Source organism: Hylaeus volcanicus, chromosome 6 (assembly GCF_026283585.1).
Source record: "Hylaeus volcanicus isolate JK05 chromosome 6, UHH_iyHylVolc1.0_haploid, whole genome shotgun sequence".
NCBI lineage: Eukaryota > Metazoa > Arthropoda > Insecta > Hymenoptera > Colletidae > Hylaeus > Hylaeus volcanicus.
Window position 1 is genome coordinate 839,588 of NC_071981.1, and position 12,848 is coordinate 852,435.

Below are 12,848 nucleotides of genomic sequence, written 5' to 3' on the forward strand. Positions count from 1 at the left end.
AAAATACATTAAATATAATACATCTCCCAATTAATTGAATATTTACAATGCATATACATTCAGTCTTCGATGAACTATCAATAGAAATTCAAATTCAAATTAAGACACAGAATACAACAGGTAATGTTTCGCTAAAATTTCCATAGATTCTCTCCGATTTTCCAATAGACTTTCCGAGAGTGTAACAGATTCTGAACACAGGGCGGAATCAGTGCAAGAAATCGGCGAGTTGTCGCATTTCCTTCTTTGATATTGCGTGGCAAGCGGCGCGAGACTGGTAATCTCTGGTGCTCATTAGCGTCGCCGTAACCAACGAAACTTGCCACGTTCTAGCCTACTAAAACGGTCCGTTGTTTTTCCACGGTCGAAAGTTACGGGCCCCTGAACCAGTTCCAGCCAACTGCGTTTCCGATATTGCCCGAGGAAACGCTGTCTGGAAATTTCTTAGCGAAACTTTAACGCTCGCCCTCGCGACTAATGCCGAACAATTGGCTCGGCACTGAACCCGAGAGATCGTCGACGATTAAATAATCCTCTGTTCCGACGGAACCGAATGAAACCGGTTGCAAACTGTCGCGAACGAAAGACAGAGTCGTCTGATGAACAATTATTCTTTCTTAGGTTTAAGCATTTTTTAAATATGGTCTTTTGTACTTTAATTCTTGTAATATGGGATCCCAGATTTCTTTATGATATTTATAAACGTGATATATTTATAACAGAAGATTTAGATAATCAGATTTTGGTTGAACTACAGTAGTTGAAAAAGATTTGGAAAAGATATTATTAAAATAGTGAGTTTAGGGCAGTACATACTTGATTAAAATATCTGGGTGATGTTAATGAAGATACAATTGCAAAATTTCCTTGAAGATAATTATTTTGGAATGTACTAATTTTTTAATGAATTACTGAGGAAAGATTTAGAAGAGATTCTTATTAAAAAGGAAATCTATTTATTATTTTTTTCAAAAAGTATTCTTTTCAAATGAATTTTCACATTTTCAATCTGAAATTATATATTTATAAAACGTCCATCTTCAAGAAAATTCAAATATTTTCATTTTGAAAGCTCAGATTATTGGAAGATCAATAGGATGTCTTACAAATAGCATCCACTATTCTAAAATCACACAGTGTCTACAAAAGCACTTCCCAAGTCAAAATTTGAACTTGCATCGATATCCCTAGAATCAATTTCCCAAAAAATCTTTCATTCTTCAGCAATTAGAAAGCTCAGATCACTGCAAGATCGACAGGGTGTCTTATAAATAGCATCCACTGTTCTAAAATCCCAGAGTGACTACAATAGAACTTCTCAAGAAAAAATTTGAGCTTGCATCGATTTTTCTAAAATCAAATTTCAAAGGTTTCATTCCTCAGCAATTAGAAAGCTGAGATCACTGCACGATTAATAGGATGTCTTACAAATAGCATCCACTATTCTAAAATCACACAGTGATTACAAAAACACTTCCCAAGTCAAAATTTGAACTTGCATCGATTTCCCTAATATCAAATTTCAAAGGTTTCATTCCTCAGCAATTATAATAGAAAGCTCAGATCACTGCACTTTCATTCCGCAACAACGTATCTTCCATTCCTCTGCCTACTTGCCTCGAACGTTCAGAATCATAAGAACTCAGTGTCCGTCTAAATGTTAAAATACCTTCTAACGTTTCTTCCCTTAACTCCACCCCCTCTCCTACATCCCAGTGGGAACGCAGGCTTCGATCGCATAAATACAAGGATCCGGATATTAAAAAGCCACGGGTACCGCGCGGTAATGCAGTCCTGTCCGCTGCACAAGAGCGAGAAAATATTCTTTACAGCGGCGAGCTCGCGGTTCAGCCGCCTCGGAAGCTTCGCCATCCGCGGCGATAAATATACGTTATCGATATTACTTTCCGCGCAATGTCCACGATAGCGGACCGATTCCCCCGGTCCCTCCCTCTTTTTATTGTTTCTTTGCTCCTTCTCATTGTCGTCGGGGCGGAAAAGAATTTGTGTCCCACGGGCAGCCAGGCGGGGGCGGGAGTGGCATTTCTATTCATCTCGAAAAATAAAGGCGTACCCGATCGCGAGTTCCGATAACCATGAATATTTTATCCGCATAATATCTCGCGCGTTGCACACATACGAACACCGACTCTCTGTACGGTCCACACGGATGGGGCTCGGTACACGTGCTCGTTGCGCATTCTTCCTCCTTCTTTCGTTCGTTCGTGCTCGGTCAGGCATCCAACCCCCGCGGAGCTCGTCTGGCATCGAGCTTGGACACGCGCTGTCTGCGGCTGCGATCGCACTCGTGGAATGCAAACGCACGCGAAACGCAGTGACACAACCGTATGCCAGTTGTCCTCTGTTAATCGCGAGGGATCGAGACTCGTTCGGATACTTTGGATCTCCCTTTTATTTAGATGGTTTTATTTTACGTCACGTTTCGACCGTTCACTGAACGAATCGATTGACTATGCTTTTCGGAAAACCTTTAATTTAAGTGTCAAAGGTATAGTCATTTATGGAAAATAATATCTTCGCGAACGTGTCTACAATAATTGAACTTAAATAGGAATTAATTTTACTCTGCAAATATTATAACTTCACTTTCAATATTTTGTATGTTCTTGCATGTTGCTTGCATTTTGTAGTTTCTTGGGCATTGAAATTTCTTATAAATGCATAAGGATCCGCAGTCTAGTAATAACTATTTATAATAACTTTCTCGAATAATAAAGATTAATGCTATTCAACGACAAAATTTGTTTTGCACTTGAATAATAAATAATTTATTTCGGAGGCCGTTTTGATCGGATTTCTCAACGTTTTTGTTTTATGGAGTTGATCGATTTGTGCAATGAACAGCTCATTTATTGCTTGGTTATTATTGAGCTGTGAATTTTTATACATTTTTATACATTTTTATACATTTATGGGAAATTTTAAAAAACTATAAAATATACTCAGTGCACACAGTACGCAATAATATAAAAAGATATTGAAAGTAAAGTTCGTATTTTAATATTGGCAGAGTAAAATACTTATTCTATTTGGGTTCAATTTTTTTAAATACCTTTGTAATAATTTTGTTGAATTTCTATTTATTTAAAGAAACGTCAGTTTTATAAATATTCGTACCCTCCATGTCTACTAAAGAAATTTGTTTAAATTAAATGGTAGGTTTGATGTTTCAAATATATACATATTTATAATGAAAAATTCATTTAGTAATATCAAAACTATTATTTAATTTAGTTAAACTTCTTCGATAGACATAGGAGGCACTATATACATATACTATTCTATAATTAGTTAGTGTCTCTGTATACACAAGCACTTATGCAGATTATTATTCTTCGAGCTTGCTTGAGTATATTGGTGAAGTACTCGAACAATTGCTTCTACATGGACTGTAAATAGAAGTCTAATGGGTGTTTGAAGTGTTGTTTATCAACGTTGCTGCACGGAAATCACTTGAACAAGGTTAGTTTCTCACAGTATTATTAGAACAGTAGCTACTTATAACTTGGGAACTTTATTCCTACTAAAGTTTAAATTGGTCATTAAATCAGGTCCAGTTGGTAACGATTGATGAAATTCTGCTCAGAGTATTTTATTTTAATCCTATATTTTCAAACTTTTGTTTAGTAGTAGTTTCAGATCTTATTTTGTTTCAAGCGTGCATCGATCAGCATAATTTTATTTAAACTAGGCCATTTAATTCGTTTCCAGGCAAATATTTAATCCAATGATAATTTAAAAAAATGATTCACATACTTTATTCTGTTTGAAACATTTACAAAGTATTTTCCACCTTTTATTACCCCTAAATTTGATTACCTTTTAATTAAATAATCCTGATTCAATCACGCTGTATTTTAATTATACCTTATTAATTACAACGTAATCGAATTACGAAGTGACTGAATTACTTTGGAGTAATTAAATTTTGTTTCTTTGCAAACTTTACAACTTTAACTGTAATAATTATTAATTCACAATTAAAGAACAGTGAGATTCTTGAGAATGAAGATGACTATAAATTCCATGCAAATTTTTCTACAAAATATTGAAATATAAGAAACTTCATTGACCCTCTTACTGTTGCTTCCAAGTCACCCCTTGCGTGAAAAGAATTAAGAGTCATCATTTTTATATCCATTTTCTTTGATGTTCCTTCGAAAAACCAGCAATAAATCTGAGTCCAACTGCGGTGGTCTACTTTCAATCACACTTTTTTTACCCTTTTCGACGGTTAATGCTCATAATAAACCCAGTCTTAGATGTCGGCGAGCTGCAACCATTCGCGTGGAACACGTCAACGTTTCGCCGGTGTGGTTTTCAAGCAATCGTCGCACGACCAAAGGGGAGCATCGATCATCCGTGGTGAATTTATCGCGCGATACGCATCTCGAATCTGTATCCGTGACTTTCGCACGCGGATTACGTTCCCGCCTTTCGCTCCACGGGCTTCGTTTTATTTCCGTCCGACGTCGGACAGGGACGAGTTCCTTCGCCTGTAAATCTTGAATTGAAAGTGCACGTGACTGTTCGATTTCGCCGTAGCGAGGCACGGGGAGATGCTAACGTATTCAGGAGAACGATTTGATGTTGTATTTCGGAAGATTTTGTGTACCGTAGAATGCTGGCGCGTGGGCGTTCTATAAATGGCGGACGTGTCAACTCGCAGTTTAGACTAATTGCTGGTCCATGGTGAGAAATGTTTCGATACAGTAACATTTAGTTCTTGATATGTGGAATATATTCCAGTTCCACATACATTTTTCTAAAATCGAATATACCAACTTTTACATACATTTTTATAATTTAGAATATATATATTCGAGTTCCACATACATTTTATAATATTGAATATATATATTCGAGTTCCACATACATTTTATAATATTGAATATATATTTGAGTTCCACATACATTTTTCTAAAATCGAATATACCAACTTTTACATACATTTTTATAACATTGAACATATTCTATAAATGGCTTACGTGTCATTTTGTAGTTTAATCTAATTGCTATACCATAGTATGTTTCAATACATTCTACAGTAACATTTACTTTTTCATTTAAAATTCTCCTGAAGTCTCTGAAGTCCTCTTCATAGGATTTTGTACAGAAACCTTAAATTTATTTCAATAAAACGTAGGTGACATCATTATTCAGGTTTCCCATAAATATTTCTAAAATCAAATATAATTCAATTTTCACATATATTTTTACATCTGCTCGTTAAAACCAATATTTTTCCCTACTTCCATTCATGCAAACCTCCTTATTAGTACATTTCGTTAATATTCATATCATTGTAACTTTATCCACAACGACGCGACATTGTCGCGCAGATTCCACCTTCAAATTTTAATCGAAAATTACGAATTGTTAAAATAATTTCTCACAACAAAGTTCCCTTGATATTCTCGTCTCCCTCGCGTCAATTTTTTCGCAGCATTCCTCTTAATTACAATTCCTCATCGCCTGAGGGCACTAAGAACAAAAGAGGCGAACAAGTACGTAAAAAGGTGGTTTTTTTTGCTAGACGACGTTTTGTCTGCTTTGAAATAGCGAGTGCGTAGACGTACAAAGCAGCTTAATTTAATTTAAGAAATGTTGCAGTCGCTTTAATAACGCCGTTATTATTCTATAATTATCCCCGCCTTTGTACTTGCCGCGATATTTCCGTACCGTGTGACACTTAATTTAAAAATTACCTCGACATCTCTGTTGGGGGAGAGGAGGAGGAATCGCCCTTGCTTTCAAATTTAACTCAATCGCGAAACGAACTCAAAATTTTACTGGAAACTTTCAAACTTGAATGCATTTGTTCCTTCTTAAATTTGAAAGACACAAATTTGTTCAGTATTCGGTACATTTAAATTCGAGATTGTTATGTGAATTCAAAATTGATATAATTTTGAAGAATAATTCCACGATTATTACAATTAACTGTGAAATAAAATAACACGTAATATTTCAAATGTAATTTGAAAAGTGCACAGAGCTGTCATCGACACCAACTTTTTCGCTCAATTCCAATTTCCCATCGCGAACCAACGGCTTCGCGGACTTCCTCCCGAAAACCGATCGGCCAGATGGATCAACAAAAAATCGCGCGTGTCTAGTCGAAAATCATGGATCGCTTTCTCGACCAACACCGCTCGACGCGCTTAATGTCCAATAAACGAGCACGGATGATCAGCGGCGCGGCTTCTTCCACACAAACGCTACTCGGACACACCCACAGACACGGTCCTGTGGGATACTCGTTGCATGGAGCAGCGTTTCCCAAACTTTTTTAGCCGAGGAACGCTTTGAAGAATATTTGGGGAACGTTCACATTTTTTTTATAAAGACTTTATGCGAAGAATATTCGTATATTCGTAATCGTAATAATTGTGGAATTATTCTTCAAAATTATATCAATTTTGAATATTCTTTCATTTTGAATGAAAATTTACGTATTTGTATTTAAACCCGAAAAGAAGAACACGATCCTATTGCGATCCTTTACGATCCTATGTCGAGCGAGGCTCGACAAAAATGTACCAAAAGCAGAAAATTGTAAAGGGTTAAGTCTCGAGTCAAAAGTTTCTTTTATTTCAATTCTAATGCATCGCATCTCAATCTTGTACATTACAACACATATTTTTCTCGATTCTCTCGAAGGTCTCGGGTAACAAGAATATAAGAAAATCGATCTTTTGATCCAGGAAGAAACTACCCCCTGATATTTTATTTTTAAATCCCTCCATGTTTCCAATCTCGACTATCCACGAACATTAACACCAACTCTGGAAGGTTTGGGGTAACAAGAATATAAACAAGAAAATCGATCTCTTGATCCAGAGTAATAATAACCCTTTGCGATCCTATGTCGAGCGAGACTCGATAAGGCGAGGCTCGAAAGCAGAAAATTGTAAAGGGTCAAGTCCCGAATAAAAACTTTCTTTTATTTTAATTCGAATGCATCGTATCTCAATCTGTACATTACAACACATTTTTTTCTTGTTTCTTTCAAAGTTCTCGGGTAACAAGAATATAAGAAAATCGATCGTCTGATCCAGGAAGAAACAACCCCCTCAAATTTTATTTTTAATCCCTCCACGTTTCCAATCTCGACTATCCACGAACTACTATCCACACTAGTGTTTCAGAGTTTGGGAGACACTGGCGCAGAAGCCTCGAGTGGCTCGTCCCGCGTTGATTCACGCACAGCTAGTGCGGATCACGCACGTACGTCACGAGCACAAGCGTTCGCTGCTTTGTCACGCGTGCGGTCGCCTGTCTGGGTGCTCGTGCTCGTCTCTCGTCTCTCACCTAAGTTTATTGTTAGAGGGTTCGGCCGGCCGCGGACGTGCCACCAGGATTTAGTGCGTCTTGCACGTCCATGCCGGTACCACGCGCGTCGGCACGCGTCTTTCGATCGTGCTCCGATTGATCCTTTCGTATAGTGATCGCGACGCGCACGCGAGAATCTACGAGTCGCTCGGAGCACGTCTTGCTTGAGCGTCGGTGATAGACATTAGTGATCGACATTGGTGATCGTGTCGTGTTTGGTGATTCTGTCGATCGTGGATAAGATGTCGATGGTGCAAAGGTACAAGTGAGACCTCGTTAAACAATTAGTACGTGGCGGGGGTTCGAACGAAGCTGTATTCTTACAGGTCCATTTTACTAGCAACCTGTTGTCCCTGTATGACTGCAGAAAGCAGGAGTTAGGGTTGAGAATAAGGAAAATTTTAGTCGGTTTAATGGAAGATTTGAGTGAATTGATTTTTTAAAGAATATAGTCTCTTTTTTTAATTCACATTTTGGTATTGAACTCCAAGTCAATGTGTACTTAATTAATCTCGTATAAGTATGCATTATATTCTGCATGTGTTAATTTTTGTGGGAAGTACTTTTCAAATTACAATAAAAATAATTCCATTTGTGATTTTATTTCATTGTTTCAGAAAGTAAATTTTGAGGTGAAACTGTGTCATAGAAAGTTTCCACGAAAAATATATTATCCAATGTATGAATTAATTTTTTTTAATTCATTAATTTATTGAACTGCAAGACAATGTGTTCTTTAAAAATCAATTGATCTCGTATGAGTATACATTATATTCTGGATGTGTTAATTTTTTTGAAAATACTTTTCAAATTACTACAAAAATTATTCCATTTTATTTCATTATATCAAAATATAAATTTTGAGGTGAAACTGTATCATAGAAAGCTTCCACGAAAAATATATTATCCAATGTATGAATTAAATTTTTTTAATTCATTAATTTATTGAACTGCAAGTCAATGTGTCCTTTAAAAATCAAGTACTCTCGTATTAATATACTTCATATTCTGCATGCATTTTTGAAAGCACCATTTAAAACCATTTCTAAATAAAATGGTTTCTCCATTTTTGTTTTCATTTCACTGCTTCAGAACATAAATCTCCATAACGTAAAATCTAAAACTGTGCCATAGTAAGCTTCCACGAGAAATGTATTATTCCGTATTCAACACGTACATTCCCATTGACAAAGTTCTAACAAAGATCAGCGTAACTTTCCCAATTTCCAACTCGAAGCGCGAGTGGTCCCCAAAAAGGACTTCACCAACACAAACTCGCGATTTTTCGAATGCTACCCAACTTATTCGCGTTCCGACCGATACAGCTGCCACAAAATTTTCCTTATTTTCCCCCAATATAAACACACGCGCATACAGACAAGATAGATCGATTTCAGCTTTTTCTTTCACTCTATTTTTTCCCGTTTCGATTTGCTCTCGTCAATTCTCTATCGCGACACCGGCAGCAGGAAGTTTTAATTCCATTTCCCTCTCTTTCATTCGCCGCAGAAAATAAAAAGAGAGAGAGAGAAGAAAAAAGAATCGCGATGTCCGCGACGGATATCGCGCGAAAGGGACTTCCGTTCTGTCGGATGACGGGGTGCTGTTTTCCACGGGACGCGGAATCGAGAATGAAAAACGTGAAATTAGGATTTCGAGGACACCGGAGTGCTCCGAACACGAAAAACCAATTGCAGGAGTGCACGAGAGAGAGAGATCGGGACGGTGTGGGCGCGATTCGAGCGTTTCGGAGGGATGACGAGGGTTTTCGGTGGGGGTTCGCGCGCCAGGGGTGTCAGGGGTAAACGCGGCGGAAGGGTGTAGCGGTGCAATGGTCGTCCTTTGAACAAACGCGTTTACGTAGAAATAAAAAAAAAAGAAAAATTGCATGCCGCGAGTAAAAGTGAAATTTACACGTTCGAACGAGCGTTTTCTGTCCTACATTCGTTTCGAACGGAAACAACGACGCGAAGCGCGGCCACTTCGACGCCATTCGTTTTTGTTCTCCGCGTTTCTGCGTAATTCCGTCGTCTGATATTCGCGTAATTCGATTCTCGAATTCGCTCGATGAATGCTCCAGCTACCGAGCTCCCGCGACGTCGGATCCAATTCCGTCGATTTTGTAAAGCATGGAATGCAAATGCCCTTTTCGTGGGAATTCACTTAGGGCGGTTAAAAATAGGGGTTTGTTTGAGAATTTATTTCGCTTGTAGTATTGATTCGTTGGGTTTGTTGAATTATTATTGGTTGCATTTTGGGGTTTATATTTTTAGCATCAATTTTGGACGATTGAAAAATGATGAAAATGTATAGGTTTGAGTGTTTATATTCGTTTTATTTATTGAATGATTATTAGTAGCATTTTGGGGTGGATATTTTTAGCATCAATTTTGGGAAATTAGAATAAAATATTTTAGAAATGATGAAAATTTATAGGCTTGAGTGTTCATAGTTTTTTAGAAACTGTATTTGTGGTACCAGAGATATCATTGTTAAATTATATGTGATGTAACAAAGTGAAATATTCATTTATGATAGATCAAAATAATTAGTGTCTGTCGTAATAGATTTAGAAAATTGTAATCATTTAAGGAAAACCATTTTAACTAAAGCCATTTTAACACAAGTGGTGCTTTTGAAAATCCGGAGACACTCAAACAGCTATATTTTTACCATTTTCGTTTGAATGTTATTCTAGTATTATGTACATTAAATGTATTTAAGAAATAGTTTCAATTTCAAAAGACAAAATAAAATTCATACACTACAGGCTGAGGCTTATACTATTCACATTAAATATAACCAAAAAATAAATTCATTTTTACAAAACAAAATAAAATTCATACTCTACAGACTGGATCTTATATTCACATTAAACATAACCAAAAAATAATTTCATTTTTACAAAACAAAATAAAATTCATACATTACAGGCTGAGCCTTATACTACTTCCATTAAATATAACCAAGAAATAATTTGAACGAAAAACTAGGAGACACGCATTTATGAAAAATTTTCTCCCACGTAAGTTCATCCCGCACACTCGCCAACGAAGTTTGCTAGCAAATGGTTAAATACACCCAAGAAGTGATCTCGTTTTCGAAAGCTGAAATGAAATTCATGCATCAGAGGGTTAAAGCAGTATTCAACAAGTTTCCATGTTACCAGAGGGACTACACTCTCCATGGCATTATGTTTCACATGCACGCCTACATCGAAAGTAGGGACACGCGACCCTTCAGATTTTTCGCGACGCTCTCGAGCGTTTCGCAGCGTTTTAACGCCTCCCCCTCCCCCGTTTCCGCTCGCTAATACATCCTTAAACGCGACCCTCGCCACCATCCAGCACTCGTTCTCACTCTCTTTCATCTCCAAGGCCCTAATTAACTTTGGTAATTATGTGTACGCCCGGACAGAAGGGCTTTGCGCTCGTTCCTCGCGTTGACTCAGGGGGCAGAGGAGCGGTGGAGGGGTTGGAGGGGAAACGGAACGGGGAAAACGATGCACGCGCGTGCAACCGGTACCGTGTCAAGCGGATTTCGCTATAAATAGCGACGCGAGAAGAGATCTCCCGAGATTTGACAGCTCGTGACGAGCGACCGCTCGAATGGATGCCATTTCGTGAAAACGAGGGGTTCGCTTGTTCCTCGAGGGTCTTTTTCACCGTGCTTCCGCGGAACGACGTTTATTCTCATATCAAAGGGTCTCTCGCGTGTACGTGCGCGTCTGCGCGTGTGTGCAAATGTTTCGTTTAATGCGCTGGTGGAGACTGGGGATGAAAGTAACAAATTTGAACGCTGAGTGTTTATTGTTTCTGAGGTTATTCTTTTGGAGGCCTTTTCTTTTGGGGGCGGAGGAAATATTCTTCGTCAGCTGCGAGTTATTTAATGTCTGATACAAATTCTGCATCAGAAATCATAAGTCAAAGCACATAGCTGATGGGACATTTTATAAAACCAAAGTGACAAAAATAAAGTTGATGAATCAAAGTTGGTCATCTTTGGTCAGATAGTTTCCGTAACTCTTCGGTAATGTAAATATGATTTTTGTATTTCTATGCTATTGTGACTAGATTCAAGATTTTATGCTCGTTCCACGGTTTTGTAAACAGGTGTAGCTCCAGGAAACAATCTTCAAACAGAATTTTGCAACGAAACGTATACTTTCCATTGTTATTAATTTGGGTCATTTTTGGGTCATTTTTGGTTAGACAGTTGCCGTAACTCTTCGGTAATGTAAATATGATTTTTGTATTTCTGTGCTATTGTGACTAGATTGAAAATTGTATGCATCGAAATATAGAACGTGTACAGAATAATTTTTTTATATACATGATTCAATTTGACAAGAGAGTTTGTAAATTACAAAACGAGAAATTTAGAGTCTCCACTATATGTTTTAAATGACGACGTTCTGTAATAATAGAATATATTATATTCATAAATAAACTAGATTCAAAATGTTGTGACTCACACAAGACAATTAGATTTGCACACTGAATGCATTAAACATTACCCCACCTAGGTGAAATTTCGACTCGATTTAGAAAGAAAAATTTGTACTATTTTCTTCACAATATTTAGAGTTGCGTTCGCAACGTCCGATCCCGCAGTTGAGAATATCCGAAGAAGGAAAGGGAAGGCGGGAGTTACGCGTTGCACAGGTGCACAGCTGAGGCATAAAACTGAGGAACACGTAAATCGCAACGATCCACGAGAGCGCATGTTTGTGTAGGTTCGCGTGTATTCGAGGGACTCGCGAGATTCGTGAACGTCCCGTATTCTCGCGCGAACGTATGACGCGCAAGCTACGACTACAGTGGGAATAACAAAATTTTCAGGAGGGGCTGAATTAAAATTCAAATGCTTATACTGTGTCGCCATGCTGTCGTCGGGGGATCCAAGAAAAAACTCGAATGGAAGACTAACCTTCCGACGGTAAATTCGTATGGCTAAAGTTTCATCCCGTTGCTTTCGTTGCCAAACCCGTTGCTTTATCCCTACACTCTGAAAATGAAACGTTAACTGTATAGGTAGAAATGACACTAGTTTCCAAAATAAAAGAAATTTTCTGTACATTCAATGCCATTATATTTTTCTTATATATTTTTCTTATATACTTTGGCCTGCTAAACTGGAAAATCACATTGAGGAAATTTTTTATTTAAATTTTAATTTTTTATTTTTTATGAGCTTTTCAGATACGAGGTTTTGAATTTTTTTTTACTGAAAAATCTATCCTAAAACAACGCTCGATTCCTTTGTAGTGACACTTCCTGTCCCCACCACTAGAGGGACACTGCTCGTACCTCGTTTCTCACAAGTCATCGGTCTGCCTTCCCTTCATATATAAGCACAGTGGTTCATTTGACCCGAAAACCCGGCAAAAATATAAGGAATGTTCTGATTTGTATGAAATTTCGTATACTGGGGTTTTCTGATCCACTAATTACGAATCTGATATCAGAATTTCAAAATTCAAAATGTCGGAT

The 12,848-nt window shown here is 37.5% G+C and overlaps 2 protein-coding genes across 4 annotated transcripts in view; one reads left to right on the forward strand and one right to left on the reverse strand.

The window, feature by feature from the left end:
* LOC128877866 (zwei Ig domain protein zig-8-like) overlaps positions 1-12,848 on the reverse strand; it is a 458,647-nt gene that overhangs the window by 20,504 nt on the left and 425,295 nt on the right. The window lies entirely within an intron of this gene.
* The window catches only part of LOC128877868 (hemicentin-1-like), a 170,826-nt gene continuing 165,379 nt past the window's right edge, over positions 7,402-12,848 (forward strand). For both annotated transcript variants that reach the window (XM_054125482.1, XM_054125483.1), the window contains exon 1: positions 7,402-7,682. The gene's annotated coding sequence lies outside the window, so the exon portion shown is untranslated. The remainder of the gene's footprint in view (positions 7,683-12,848) is intronic.